The following is a 12,171-nucleotide window of genomic DNA, read 5'->3' as shown; positions in this document are numbered from 1 at the left end:
AAGAAAGCAAAGTAGAAAGAAAGAAAATATTTCACTTGTACTATTGTATTGATCTAGCATCAGAGCATTTTTATATAGTCTAAGAAAACTTTATATGGTCTAAAAGTTTATTTTTGTTTTATTTATTTCATTCATTCTTTTCTCTCTATGTATTACATGGGTGAAATAATATTATGTTTATCTTTCTCCTTCTGACTTACTTCACTATATAAAATACCCTTCAGGTCCATGCTTGTTATCAGAAATGGCAGTATTTCATCTCTTTATTTTGGAGTAGTAGTCTATGTGTATATATACCACATCTTTAATTATCTGTCAATGGACATTTATATTGTTTCCAGCTCTTGGCTGGAACTCTAAGTAACGCTGTAATAAATATGGAGGTGCATATTCCAATTCATGTTTTTCTATTATTAGAATAATCCGAAGTTGGATAACTGGGTAATATAGAATTTCTATTAATCATTGTTTGAGGAATCATCATACTGCTTCCCACAATGTCTGCACCAATATACATTCTCACCAACATTATCTGTTCAACCCTCATCCTCTCTAACACTTGTTTGCTTCTTGACTTTTAGATAAATATCCATTCTTACAGGTGTGAGGTGATAGTTCATTGTTGTTTTGATTTGCATTTCCTTAATAATAAGATGAGCATCTTGTCATGTTGGTCATCTGTAGTTCTACTTTGTAGAGAAAAGATTATTCAGACCCTCTACCTATTTTTCAATTGTTTAGAATTTTTGTTGTTCAATTTTATGAGTTCTGTACATATTTCAGGTATTAACACACATTAGAGCTTTCTGAGCTTGGTAAGTAGTGATAACTGATCTGTTCTCTTATGATGTGCGTTTATGAGTTCTTTGTAGCCCAGTCTCTGTGGGATCTCCCACTTGCTGTTTCTTTTCTAAGACAACACATCTTTCCCTCTGTCTTAGCTTTTAAGAACTCCACAATACCATCAGCTTCTTTCTGCAAAAGTTTATTTGCTCTTCCAGATGATATTCTTAGAGAAGACTTCTTCTACAAGAAAGACAGGGAAGGGCCTCCCAGGTGGCGCAGCAGTTGAACGCTGGGCTGCAAAGCTGCCTGCAGCCGCGGCAACGTCGGTTCGATCCCTGGCTGCCGGCGAGGGTCCCGCATGGCACGCAGACCTCTCCTGCAGCGCCCGCTGCTCCCCTCAGCAGTGTGCTTTGGCAGTCTGCCTGTTCTGCTCCCCGCTCTGGCTCTGGTGAATTCTCTCACCCTCCCGCGCTTCTGACTATACCCAGTGCTTGTATAAATAAATAAATCTTTAAAAATAAATAAATAAATAAATAAAAATGATTTAAAAAAAAAAAAAAGAAAGACAGGGAAAACTCACACACTCTACCCCAATTCTGTAAATACAATTATTTTCTAAATGATAGCTCTTTCTTTGGTCTATTGTATAGAATAGCCATTGGCTTTTTAAGTCAGACTCTCACTTTATATATTTCTCACACATAAAGCATACCCCAGTACATTATGTCTCATCACAAATACATTAAGTTCTTCTACTGATTGCCTTTGACTAAGGGTTTACCATTGCTCATTAATTATCCACAAAAGTTTGGCTTTACCAACCGTTAGTTAAACTTCTTAGATCATGCTTTCTGCTTATCCCCACCATTTTCCTATTGTCCACAAAGTTTCTTCTAGTCCTGTTTATTCCCCACTATAAAGGAAAATCATTTTTCTATTTAATTTTGAGATTCTTGTAGACCCTGAGGTAGGAACATTTTCCCTATTTCAATAGTTTCCCACTAAAGTATGTCCTTACTTAAGTTTGAATATTTTTTTATCTGATACCTTAAATCTATCTTGAATAGAAGCAAAGAAGTAAATAGTCCCACTCCCTCTCTGCATTTAGAGGAAGGGGAGGGGCCTCCCTGGTGGCCTAGGGGTTAAGTCTCAGCATGCTATCACCACAAGGCCCACAGAGTTCTATCCCAGCCAGGGAGCTAACCCACATGGCACAGCAGACCTCTCCTGTCTCTCCCGCTGCTCCCCTCAGCAGTGTATTTCAGTAGATTTGCATGCTCTGCTCTCCACTATGTCTCTGGTGAATTTCTCACCACCACTCAATGACAACTCTAAACACTTCTCCAAAAAAAAATTTTTTTAAAATCTGTTATATACTGGATATAAACGAAAGTGTACGTTTTCTAATGCCCCTTTGTAAATTATGACAATGCTCTACCATCTACTTTGGAGGATGGTATTTAATGTCCCTTGGTTTCATCACAACTATGATTGCATTTGTCAGGGAGGAAAACTTTTCTTCTATCTTCTAAGGTTATGATTGGAGGTCTGCAAATTAACAAAAGGCAGAAAGACAAGAGAAAAGCTATACAATTTTTACTAATATTTACATGTATAGGAGTTCATAGAAAAGTAGTAAAATTCAGTTAGACACAGGGGGTTTTATATCCTTTCAACCAAAAAAAAGAAGAGTGTTTGAGTTTTAAGAGTGTTTAAGCTTTAAATTGTTACAGTAACTTAGGAAATCTATGGAGAAGGTATATGAAAGATATTATGGGAAGATAAAATGGAAAACAAAGTTTATTTCAGCAAGGTCTGTTTATGCATACTCATCTTGGTGTTAATGCCTTGACCTTTCTAATAAGAGTAGCTCTTCTCTCCTTGATAAGCAGATAAAGGGAAAAAGGGAAACATTTTCCTCAAAGGGAAATGTATGCCTTTCTTTTAGGTAGATATGAGAAAGGCAAAGAACGCTTCCTGCATCTGTTGATTCTCAGTTACCTTTAGCTCAAAATATTCCTCACGCAAAAGTGGCATATTTGGGGTGGTATAGTCTGATTCTTCCACATTCAATGTATAATTTATGCAGTAGCTACTCAAAAAGGTATCTCAAATACAGTGTGTAACATTACATTTCAAGGAAGGATTTGAAATGCAATTTTGGCTTAGTACTTTGGAACCAAGTTAAGATCTTTTAAGTATATGAATATGTCTTCCCATCATGTTGGATAGTGTAAAATATCATATTAAGGAAAACATATTCGCCTAAGTCAAGTACACTCACTGGGTAACATCCTTTTCAAGACTAAATTATCTCCTGGTTAGAAAAAGGACAGGCCACATATGGCCCTGAACATCAGGGTGAGGAGTCTGCAGAGTGGGATGGTGGATGTTGGGTGGTTTCCAAAAGGGGAGACTCACAATCTGACATACACTTTTAAAAGTTCCCTCTTGGCTGCTTGGTGGGGAAAGGAAGATAGAAGAACAGAAGTGATAGCTAAGAATCCACCTAGAGGGCCTCCCCGGTGGCGCAGTGGTTGAGAGCTGGGTTGTGAAGCTGCCAGCACCCTCTGCAGTGCCGCTTAGATCCCTGACTACCAGGCGAGGGTCCCACATGGCACGCAGACCTCTCTCGCCACCCGCTGCTCCCCTCAGCAGTGTATTTTGTCAGTCTGCCTGTTCTGCTCTCCACTCTGGCTCTGGTGAATTCTCTCACCCTCCCGCGCTTCTGACTGTACTCAGTGCTTGTATAAATAAATAAATAAATCTTTAAAAAAGAAAAAATTCGCCTAGACAAAAGATGATGGCTATTTGCCCAGAGCTGCTGCCAACAAGAAACTCAGAATGAACCCCTCAGGGACCAGATCAGAAGTCATGTAAAGACATGATGTGTGTTTCCCACCTAAATCTGTCAGAGTACAGCTTCAACTGAAGTGCCTGTTCGCTGGTTTTCTCTCACCTTCTGTGTTTCTTGCCTTCACAGGGCATATTCTCACCAATCTTCTCCATATATCCACCCTCATTCTCTCCCTAGTTAGAGTCATCTTGGTCTCACTTCTCTCCTCAGCAGTATTAATCTTGGTACTTAAAAGTCATCAACTTTGAGTACAATGTCTACAAAAACTTAGGGCATAAAATGTCAAGTATCCTTTAAAACTAGGAGAAATCAGGCTAATGATTCTATAACTTAGTAGTTACTGCACTATTTAGTTTCACCTTTCTCTGGGTTCAAATTCTAGATCCACTGTTTGTTAACTCTGATCTTGGGCCAGTTGCTGAAATTCACTGTGCCTCAATTTCCCCACATGTAAAACAAGAATACTAATAGCACTTATCTCACATGATTGTTATAACGATTAGATAAATTAACATTTATGAAGTGCTTAGAACTATACTTAACACATATAAATGCTGCTTTAATATTTGCTATTATTTTCATTACCTACCTTAAAGAGTTGTGTAAGGAATGGGTAAATATTCCCGATAAGCACTCAGTTTGGGGGCCCACACATATATAGTAACTGTCTAGTTAATGCTCTGCTATTATTACTTGCTCTAATATGATACCAAACTCAGCAATGATCCACTGTTTATTTTTTGTGTCTCTGTTTCTAACTTCTTTTTAGCCCCAATGAAGTCACCTATGTCTATGCTTGTGTCTGAGATGAGTATTTTTAACCTCAGGGCCGAGAGACAAGATATTGGAAAAAAGGCAGAAGTCATTGGCTCATTTCCCAGTTTTTCTGTTTCTATTAAAAAAATAAAAATATTTCTCATAAGAACGAGCAACCTCATTTTTGAACTATAGCTGAAGCAAATTAGTTGAATAGTTCATTAATTTTGGCACTCTTACATGAAATGAAAACAGTTTTGGAAAGCACGCTTTTGTCTGGGTTAATGAGTAAATGAGAACACAGGACGTCACTACATTTTTTGCATCAGCAATTCTTATATCTATTTCTTTTAGGTTTGTGTATGATATAAACTTATGAAGATATCTTTTAATACTCAATCTGTGATATAGGAATTGAATAATGTTCTCAGGAAGTTGGGAGTCTGTGTTGCTGGAAAATGAAAAAGAAACCAAAGAAATGGGGCTTAGGGAAACAGGAATGAAGCCATCTGAATAAGAAAGGACTTGCAAGAAAAGGCAGCATAAGGAAGCACCACTCACAGCCTGTTCCATTTTCATGTCTAACAACACAGATTATGGACCTGATTTCATTTTTAACATCTCAATGCTTATATTGTTACTGACATTCATGACTTCTGTAGCTTCTGCAATGTTCTTTTTTAAAAAAAAAAAAGATTTATTTATCTATCTATGCATACAAGAGGTGGTATAGGCCTGAGGTGTTGGGGGTGAGAGGATTCACCAGAGACAGAGTGGGGAACAGAACAGGCAGACTGACCGAAGTACACTGCTGAGGGGAGCAGCGGGCGACTCAGGAGAGGTCTGCTGAGCCATGTGGTTTGCTCCCTGGCTGGCTGGGAATCGAACTCCTGCTGCAGTGGCTGCAGACCACTTCATAGGTTGCATCTCAACCCTTGCACCACCAGAAAGGCCCCCCCCCCTGCTTGGTTCTTAAGGAATCTCTCCAATAGCTTGAGTTTTCTAAAGATATTTAAAAATTATTTAGCAGCAAGACTGTTACAGGGCAGTAAACAAATGCTGAGTCAAGCAATGGGTAGAAATGCTGTTGCTATCTCTCTGAAGCACAAGGCAGTTCAGAGTGGAATTTTTTTTTCTCCTTCCTCTTTGTTTTTACCAATTTTTTAGAAGAAACTTGCCATTTGATGCCCAGAGTGAAATGTATGCTGCCTTTGTTTGGCTCTGTAAAAGTCATACAACCCTGGGCCTCCCCAGTGGCGCAGTGGGTTGAGCACAGCTCTGTGAAGCTGTCTGCAGCCTCTGCAGCATTGGTTTGATTCCTGGCAGGCCACGGAGATACCCATATGGTGTGGCAGACCTCTCCTGTCTTGCCCGCTGCTCCCCTCAACAGTGCTTTTGGTCCGTATGTCAGTTCTGCTCCCCACTCTGTCTCTGGTGAATCTTCTCACCCTCCTGCACCTCTGGCTTGTACCCCAGTTCTTGTATAAAAATAAATAAATCATTTTTTTAAAAATTAAATAATAAATAAATAAATAAATAAAAGTTATACAACCTTCCTCCTGCTCACACCCTCATATGTTTGATGTTCCAGCTTATACTGCAATGTGATATGTTATCTACCTGAGTGAGGGTAGAGTCATTCTTCTCAATTGTCTAATGATGGTTTTGCAAAATCATGAGATAGTCAGGAGGAAGGCTGGAAAGTACCTGAAGAAGACAAGCTTGTAAAACAAGGTTATTTGGTCAAAAGATATCCATACTCCAGGTAATTATGTGGACTATCTGGTTAGTTGAAAAATTAATGTTTATTCAACTATGAACTGTGTATCAGATACTTTACATAATTATTTTATTCATTCTTTGTCACAACATTGTAAAGTAAATATCCATAAGCTCTGTTTTATAGATAGGAAAACTGAGGTTCAGAGACATGAAATAACCAACCCAAGGGAATGCTTTGTGTTGGTGTATTTATAAATTTAAATACTTGTGGCAAATTTGAGTCTAAGCTATCTAAGATTATCTCATCCCACATCCCCATCACTCTATATAAGTATGATCAGCCAAGAGATTCCTGGCGCACCAAGCACATGCTACAGGGAACTAGAACATATGTTTTACAGGTAGTATTACTCAGGCTGGTGGAATGTATCACAGAGAAAATGACATCACAGATGCTCATGTGTGTCACACACTCTGGTTATTTAAGGGTTTGTAACAGAATCCAGCTCCAACAGGATTTTAGATGCATATGGCAAACAAATCTAATCTTGGCAGGGCCTCAGAACTCGCTGTCAGTTGAGAATGAAGGAGTTCTCTCATGGGACCCTGATGAGGGACTCTCTGCCCTGTGTTAGGAATCATTCAGGGGTTCCTCCTATTGATCCAATGTGTATCTAGATCCTTCTCAATCTGGTCACCCCAGGCAATAAACGAGCACATTCACCAAAACCTCTCTCCCTCCCTCCCGACACACACATCCCCCTACCTTTCATTCAAATTGCTCAAGAGTTCTTTTCTTCCTACTAGATTTTCTCCAAAGAAGTTAGGACTTCTCCATAGCCATAAACATATGCAGAGACACTTTTGGTTATCACAGTGACTGGCAGGTACTTTTGGCATTTACTCCCGACATTCAAGATCAGACATGTTAAATGTGCCCTTAGGTAAAGGACAGTCTAAACAAACACAAACTCTCCCTCCCAGAGGTCAACAAGTCCCCTTGGGGAAGCACTTTCTTTCCACTCCTTTTACAATGTTCTCCCCCTGGTCCCCACCTAACAACACATTACAGTAAATGACTTGGAGAAACAGAGGGGAAATGGAGAAACATATGACACCAAATAGAAAACCTATTGTTCTGGGTTCTGACCTCCACTGACCCAGGTTCTCCTATTTTCTTGGCTAACTGGGAACTCTAATTTTGGGGGGTTATTTTGTTTGTTTGGTTTTTGCTCAACCTGGTACAGGCATTTCTCAGAAGACCACTTCTTGAAAATTTCAGCCCTTGGGTTTGAACTTTGTTGCCAAAAAAACAGCAATTTTAAGTCTACTACATATTGCTGGGTCATCCAGAAGTGTTCTTCCTTTTTTCCAACAGGGAAAACACTTTTTCTGCCAAAGTCATGCCTACCCACAGCATGGGACTTGACAGGATGCCATTTGCTTCAAACAGGGAAAGAGCTGACCCTTATAAATTACATTCTTTAATAATGGCTTTGCCCAGAGAAATCTGGCATTACCTCAAATCTTCTCTCTCCAGATTCACAGGAGTTAGATGAGGGGAATGGGGGAAGGAAAAAGAGCAATCAGGAATGACTTCTCAGCTTTTGACCTAAGCATCTGGGTGGATATGATGCTTATTAAGATGTAGAAAACTGCCTGGGAAAAAAATGGGGAGACTGGAACATCAGGAGATTTGCCTTGGTCTCGTTAAGTTTGAGATGCCTCTAAACCATCATGGAGATATCAAGATGGTAGTCATGTATATGAATTAGAGTCCAGTGAGTGGCCAGGTTTGGAAATATACATTTGGGGGAGATAATTAGTTCTTAGTCAAGGGACTGGTAAGGGTAATCTGTAGAGAGCACGAATATAGAAAAAAGGAGGAGGCATCTCAGAAGTAGATTTGTAGTGCCAATGTTTATAACTGATGAAATGAAATCATTAATAACTTCAGTCTAATAGGTGAACATTCTAGTTACAAGACTGAAAAGAATGACTGGAGTGTTAATTCTACTGATCCCTTGTTTTCGCTAAACATAAAATAGAAAGTGAGATGTGTATGGTGGTGAGATTACGGATTTTTAATTTCTTCCTTGATCTTTTCTATATTTCTCAACTTCCCCACATAAACATGTGACAATTATATAATGAGAAAAGCATAATAAATATTTAAGATAGTAATAGCCTAGATAGTCTGCATAGAGAATTTCAACAAGTGATCATCAAGCCATGCACATCTCACTGCATTACAATGCAAATACACAATTCAAGGGTGGGCATTTCTCCTGTAATATTCAAAATAATATACCTATAAACATTTCAATCTAGACTAATGATGCCTTGGTAGAAGTGATACACCAAGATGTCAACATAGTACAACCAAGATATCAGCATTGGATATAACCGAATAAATAAGTAAATAAAAGGACACAGCTAAAAGTCAGCCTATAAGAGATGATTTAGCTTGAGAAGTAGTTTACAAGCATATTCCTTACGTGTCTGTATGTTTTCCAATTCTCTAAATGCACAGGCATAGCAAAAATGCAATCAGGGAAATAGTTCTTGGCCACAACTCACATTCCAAAGGGAAAAATAACAACAACAAAATACCCAAGCAAAACCATCAAACCACATCCTGGTAAAAACCTTTAATGTGCTGCTGGGGCATCATCTGGTCCCCATCATTACCAGCTGTGACTTGCACACCCGGGAAAGGCCAGACTTCAGCAATAGGAACTAAAATGAAACGCCCATGACAAGGCTTTGAAGTTGAAAGTGTTTAGCAGCATTTGTAACTAATGTGGCGACTAGAGAATTAAAACAAAAGAGCAGACAGGGTCAGTGTATGAGAGAGTTGCTAAGTCCAATTTATAAAAATATGAGGACTCTTTTCAAATCCAGAAAGGAAAGCAACGTCTATGTCTGTCATTCTGTAAATGTGAATTAAAAGCCCACTTTGAGCCAAACATATGTGGGTGCTTGGCAAGTTGGGAAAACCAAATTGAAGAACTTTAGATCAAATGGAGGAGAAATGACTAAATACTCAAAAATGTTATCAGCAAACTTAATCCTTATACCAAATTATCACAGTTGTAGTAGTGGTTCTTAGAGCATTTTCCACAGAACTACAGTTCCCAGGGATGTAAATGTGTGATCAAATAAGTTAATCAAGATAAGCTTCTTATAGCAGACATGCTGTGAGTCTCCCAGAGGGGTATAATAAAAGCAAAAGTTCCCCTTTGTTCTTTATTCATGAAGCCCTTTTACCCAGAGCATCACAAAGATTTGTGTTCCAAAAAATGCAGTTGCTAAATCCTCCATAGTAGATATTAGGATCATGTAGTATTAATCAGAAAGAAATTTGTGGGTGCTGGTGCAGAGCTCCTAAACAGAAAGGTAAATAACTGGACAAGAATGGAGAGAAAGACATATTAGACTGAAAAGCCATACAATGAATGGCTCAGAAATTAAACTTTTTTGTCAAAGGTGAGCACAATCTACATTCATGAAAGAAACATGGATTCTAAACTATACTTGGTTGAGTGAATTAAAAACATGGCATAAGTCCAAGAAAGTCGGGTAACTGAAAAGGTCAACTAATGCTTTAAATTATAATTACTATGAGGTCAATAAGAAGAGAGCAGGTGAATCCTGAACAATCTACTAATCTTATAGATCACATGTAGCAGAGGAGAATCCCTAAGTTGGTTTTTTAAATTATTGTTCTGAATAATTCAAGAATTGCCACAAATTCTAATGACCTGAAATTTTTCAAAGCTTGTATATATTTAATTAGTTTTTATTAATTTATTCCTTCTATAAGTTTTACTTATCCCTTGTAAGGCTGTATGCGTCATAAGACAAATTAACAGTACTATTTGATGTATTTGTCCCTTCTAGAATACAGAACTATCAACCTTAGGCAGAAATTCTGCCAATTATAATCCTATCCTCACAAGACATCATCAAAACGCTGATTCATGCTGACTAAATATACTGCATATTAATTACTCATTTCAGTGTCAGTGTGTTCATTATATATTGCTCTTTTCAAGGTAGAGAAAGATAAGGAGATGTTGATGCTTCCAGGGCATTCATTAAAATTCACAATGCAGCAAAAGTAAGTTACTTTGCCCTTTAAATGAATTATGTAGAACAAACTTATGAAAATTATAGTGGGACTGAAGGCTTTGTCATTTGGAGTCAAAAGTATATTTTTAGTCTCCTTTCATAAGTGTTTCTGGTCGCTCAAAACTATCAAAGTTATGTTACTCTTTCTTCAGTTTATATGGTCTATGCATCCAGTTCCTAACTGCAAACCTCCTCTCAGTAGTATGGCATGTTTTGGTAATGGCTGTGGCAAATAAGAGACCCTGATATAGTAGAAACTCATCTTGGACTTGAGCTGTAGTCACTGGAAGCATTTCAGTTATATCTGAGGAAGATTTTATAAGAAATTAAACCATACGGGCCTCCCCGGTGGCACAGCGGTTGAGCGCTGGGTTGCGAAGCTGCCCGCGGGCTCTGTGGCGCCTGTGCGATCCCTGGCTGCTCCCCGGCCACCGGAGGAGGGTCCCACATGGCGCACAGACCTCTCCTGCCGTCTGCTGCTCCCCTCAGCAGTGTACTTCGGTCCTTCTGCCTGCTCTGCTCCCCGCTCTGGCTCTGGTGAATTCTCTCACCCTCCCGCACTTCTGACTGTACCCAGTGCATGTATAAACAAAACAAACAAACAAACAAATAAATAAATAAAACATGCCTCTATAAAAAAAAAAAAGAAATTAAACCATACACTATTTAGATAAACAATGCCGTATACACAGAATCCAGCTGGTCAAAAGCACATAAATGATAGCAGTTACAACAGTAATGATTACAGTTATGACAAGGATGGTGACAGGATGAGGATAATGGTGATGTTATAACTTTCTAGTTAACTGGATGGACTGCACTCTCCAAAATTCCTTGGCTTGACACCAAGAACTTCCTTGGAATGAGAACTCAAGCCACACTACATTATGAGGCTTAGGCATGTCTGGATATAGAAACACAGTTGATAATTTGATGGCCCAAAAGTTTTTGCAATAGAGACTATCGAAATTTAAATTCCCTATTTGTAGGAAATTCATTTTATTTTTTTTATTTTATATATTTTTTACATAATTTTTCATTTTTGCCCAATGTATACATTTTCATCTTGGTTATATTCCCCATACAATTCCCACCCCCCTTATTTTAACCCTAATACCTCTTCCCCTGCCCCCCATAGTGTGTCTCTGATTTAAAGTTGCTTGTTGATTTTGATTTTTACTTTATTATAATAAAGTATTTATTATAATACTTTAAATAAGTATTTATTATAATAAAGTCTCTATCTTGATCCCTTATTTCTAAATTCCTGCTATGAATGAAACCATCCAGTATTTTTCTTTTGCTTTCTGGCTTATTTCGCTAAGCATGATTCAGTCCAGCTCCATTCACGTTGTTGCGAATTGCATGAGTTTATCATTTTTGATTGTTGAGTAATATTCATTGTGTATATGCACCACATCTTCTTGATCCAGTCATCTATTTTTGGGCATTTGGGTTGTTTCCATAGCTTACCTGTTGTAAATAGTGCTGCTATAATTATAAGGGTGCAGGTGCCCTTTTGAATTAATGTTTCTGTGTCCTTTGGGTAAATACCTAGGAGTGGAATTGCTGGATCATATGGACGCTCCATCGTTAGCAGGTTGAGGAATCTCCACAAAGCTTTACATAGTGCTTGCACCAGTTTACACTCCCACCAGCAGTGCAGGAGAGTTCCTTTTTTTCCACCTCGTCAACATTTGTTGTAGCTAGTATTCTTAGTATGTGTCATTCTCACTGGTGTAAGATGGTATCTCACTGTAGTTTTGATTTGCATTTCCCTGATTACAAGAGATGCATTTTTTAATTTGCTTGTTGGCCATTTTCAATTCCTCTTTAGAGATGTTCCTTTTTAGCACTTCTGCCCATTTTTTTTTAATAATAAATTTTATTTTTATATTCCCCATACAATTGCAGCC

The sequence above is a fragment of the Talpa occidentalis genome, unplaced genomic scaffold, assembly GCF_014898055.3.
Source record: "Talpa occidentalis isolate TD23 unplaced genomic scaffold, MPIMG_talOcc4v2.1 talOcc4.3, whole genome shotgun sequence".
Taxonomy (NCBI): domain Eukaryota; kingdom Metazoa; phylum Chordata; class Mammalia; order Eulipotyphla; family Talpidae; genus Talpa; species Talpa occidentalis.
Note: the sequence above shows the minus strand (reverse complement) of the source record.